The following is a 4,500-nucleotide window of genomic DNA, read 5'->3' on the forward strand; positions in this document are numbered from 1 at the left end:
AGGAACAATTCAGTAAATTTCTTTTCTTTCTGTCATGTTTGTTATGTTCTAAACCAATTTAGCTTTTACATTGCGGCTTATATTCTACATGGATGGAGTATTAAATAAAGAATCGAGCAGTGTATAACAAGTAACGAATAAATCTCGTATAAATTGGAGATGTCCTCTTTTATTATTGCAAAAGTTTGATCAATCTTTTTGCTACACCTGCGGGCATAAAGGGACGTCTACAAATATCCAACTTGCAGCAGCCAATTATTTTATTAGTTCAGTTTATTATTGATTCGATAATTGCTCAATGAGAATAAAAAAAAGTAAAGAAAGCAATGTGCTGAAAGAATTCTCAACTTATTGATTTTTTAAGCATCACCTACATTACTACTTCTGATTTTATTATTGTTATAGTCCTTTAAGAAATTAAAAAAAAAACCCGCCAATGAAATATAAAACCCATCAAACGACTACAAGTTGCTAACGACCTTTCATAAACCAGATAAACCCTGATTTTCCAGCACTGAGCAGGCTGATGATGATGAATTATAGCTAAGAACACTCTCGATAATGTCAGCTTTCAAACAAAAAAACTAGATCAAAATCGGTCCACCCGTTTGGACACTACAATGCCACGGACAGATACACAGACAGGCAAACAGACAGACAGACAGACAGACAGACAGTCACGTCAAACTTATAACACCCCTCTTTTTTGTCAGGGGTTAAAAATAAGGTGATACTGGTATGTAGGAGCACTTGCACTTAATCATTTACTTGTGAACAAGGTGAAATTTAATATTCGTTTCAAGGAAAAGAATTGCCGTTTTGTGGTCATTTTAAAACGATATTTACAGAAAAGTTATGTAACATTTGTCCTAGCTGTCAATTGAATATGTGTAACAGATGCGTTACAGTCTAGCTTGCCTATTTTATGATAAGGTCGGGCTATCGGCACAGGTGGGCTTGGTTCCTAAAGCAAAAAATACAATTACTTCACGTATGTACGGTAAGTGAAAAACGTAGTTCGTTTTAATTTATGTTGAATGCAATTATTGAAGTAATGGAGGAAGAGGGGTTATAATAAAATAATAGGGAATGTATTTGCTATTAATTTTGTGCTACACCTGTACGTTTAGTTACAAGATAAAATAAAATATGTAAAGTTCATTGGCTTAACACTAGCTGCCTCCATTCGCATACAAATATGTTATTACTTATTGTTTACTTAAAATTATAATGAAAAATGTTCAGATTCCATTTCCCCCTTAAATTTTTATTTTATTTTAATATTATTATTAAATATTAAAGTACACATAATATAACAAAATAGTGTGTGTTCTCTCTCCTCCATTATTCCAACCTCTTGCCATTATTGATATCGAGCGAAAAAGGCCGAAAAAATCTCGATTGTTATATGGGAGCCCACCTTAAATATTAATTTTATTTTGTTTTCAGCATTTGTTGTTATAGCGGCAATAGATTTATTATACTTACACAATATGTGAAAATTTCAGAGGTCTAGCTTGAGATACAACCTGGAGACAGACGGACGGACATACAACGAAGTCTTAGTAAGAGGGTCCCGTTTTTACCCTTCGTACGAAACCCTAAAAAGCGGTCGCAGTGCTATTTACGTACAAAATTGCTTGTGATTTTGTTTTATAGCTGTCAAACTGCTCTATGACGCGGACACATAATAATAATATAGATCGAGATTCGAGACTTAATTATAAGAATGGTACTCTTAACAAAAATTTGGAGTGCCGGTTTTTTTTTAAATTATTTTTTTAACTGTATTTTTCATGGGCAAATAGCTAAAGTTTGTGTCTGCAACATTAATACCTGCTAAAAGTTATTACCAAAAGAGGTTTCACGCTCGGGCGATGTTTTCCAAGAGTCTAACTTAAATCGATGGAAGTTAGTTCGTAGTTGCACTCGTTAGTGCTTGTTAGCTTACCTAGACTACCTACAGTAATTTTAACATAAACTAGAACGATTTTATGTATTTTATGCTATTTATTATTCGTAAGTTTTATGTTTATTAAAAACTAGACAAATCCTGCAACTCTGCTGCACCAAAAATCGTTTACCGCATGGGAACTGAACATTTTGCCAGGATAAAAACTCTCTTTTGTCGTTACTCGGGACTCAAAGTATCGCCATAGCAAATTTCAGCAAAATCTGTTCAGCTGTTCCAGCGTGAAAAGAAGACAGAAGACACACTTTTTGCAGCAGCAGGAATGTCTAGTCAGTTAAATTACACATAGTTATATAATCCCTACTAATATTTTAAATACCTTTTGGGAAAGCTTATACAGTAAGAACGCAGTCAAGATAATAAAATTTAAATCGCTACTGGTGTCACCATACAAGAAGAGCTCGTTCTATTCCCTACGGATCCAATTAGGTAGACGTGATGACAAGTACGTAAATTCGCTTGAATGATTAGTAGAACCATTCGATGACAATAGGACCGACATAGAAAAAAGCATTTTACAATCAAAAAAGAATCATCGGTTCCGGACTAATATTTAAAAAGTTAGGGATGAACATACAAAAAACTATTAACTCGAGATCAAGTAGTTTTTCGTCAGTTGATTGAACCAAATGACCCATCTACATATTCTACATTCCAGCTCTGGATCGAAAGCGATTTACGAGAGCATTCCCGACGTGTGTATGTCGGTGTATGTGATGCATTGCTCGCAAAATTCCGATGGGCTATTGCCTTACTACAATGCACTGGAATCCTTTAAGGATAATGCGCAAATTAAATTCATTTCCACATAATTGCCGTTGCTGAGAAATGGCTTACTGGATTATAAGGTAGGTATATTATTATCATACTTTGGATAAAGCTGGATTCGCTATCAGCCTGGGATAATATAATATATCTGATGGTACGAAACCTTTCAAAATAAAACATTTTATACTATACGATCCTTCGTGGAAGTCGCTCAATTGTGTAAGTCTTTGAAGATCCGTTTTTACTGTGATCTCACAAGTCTTTGGAATTGAATTTCAAACAATGAAACTGTTTCTTGGAATTCTTCTATGGTATAAAAATTATCCGCAAACATAGAAAATGTTTCCTCAAAAAAAATCCCGTATAATGTTGACGACAAGATTCATGGATTACAACACAGTAAAAACATATTTTACGTAAATGCGTAATAGCTGAAAAAATATTTCACAGCTGTATTATAGCCATCGTCAATACATGTTGGCTGGGCTTGCTATAATCCAACTAATTAACGTTTATCCGCCACTAGCCTATAATAATATGATGAATTAATTTCTCTAATAGTACATAATCATACGTGATACGCATAGCATTATAGCTCTAGTCAAGTAAAATGGTAGTTTACCGATTGACTTTTTTTGGGTCCCTCATAGATACAACTTTCATCATCTCTTAATCCAATCAGCACTTTAAAGCTGTTTCATTTTTAGGTGGTACGACCACCTACCCCTCCCCCCCCCCCCCACCACCTCCTTTTAGCAACATTAGAGTTTATGGGAATGTAAAACGCATCGCAGCCTCCCGCGGACGAACAATTATCTGATATTGTTTATAGCTGCTACATTCGTTTACGAGTTAGGATAAGGTGGTCCAAGTTACAGGATTTGACAATTTCAAGCGAAAAAATAATAAAATAGATAGTTATTTAATGGTAGTTACCGAATTTACGTAAGCTGATCGACTCCACTTATAAATTACGATTAACATTGATTTAATAGCCAATATAGCCATAGTCGAATATATATTTTTGTGGGAAATGTCCATAATAATATTATTTCGTCATGAATCATGAATCTATCAAAAGTCCTCTTTAGTAACTCAAAACATCTCCATACTATCTTAATTATATTTTCTTTGGTTTATGTAACGTAATACAAATACCATTTAATTAAACATATTTTCTGTATACCGAATTAAAGTATATACCAATCAGAATATTTGTTAAATAAGAAAATTTTATAGTTTTCTCAAACTGTATAGAATCAATGATATCGTTTTTTTTATGAAATAAGGGGCAAACGAGCAAACGGGTTACCTGATAAAAAACAACTTCCGTCGCCCATGGACACTCGCAGCATCAGAAGAGCTTCAGGTGCGTTGCCGGCCTTTTAAGAGGGAATAGGGTAAAAGGGGAGGGTAGGGAAGGGAAGGGAATAAAGGAGGGTAGGGAAGGGAATAAGGGAGGGTAGGGAAGGGAATAGGGTAGGGGATTGGGCTTCCGGTAAACTCTGTCATTTTTTTTTTTTTTATGAAATAAGGGGGCAAACGAGCAAACGGGTCACCTGATGGAAAGCAACTTCCGTCGCCCATGGACACTCGCAGCATCAGAAGAGCTGCATGTGCGTTGCCGGCCTTTTAAGAGGGAATAGGGTAATAGGGGAGGGTAGGGAAGGGAAGGGAATAGGGGAGGGTAGGAAAGGGAATAGGGTAGGGGATTGGGCCTCCGGTAAACTCACTCACTCGGCGAAACACAGCGCAAGCGC

This window comes from Aricia agestis, chromosome 8 (genome assembly GCF_905147365.1).
Source record: "Aricia agestis chromosome 8, ilAriAges1.1, whole genome shotgun sequence".
Taxonomy (NCBI): Eukaryota; Metazoa; Arthropoda; class Insecta; order Lepidoptera; family Lycaenidae; genus Aricia; species Aricia agestis.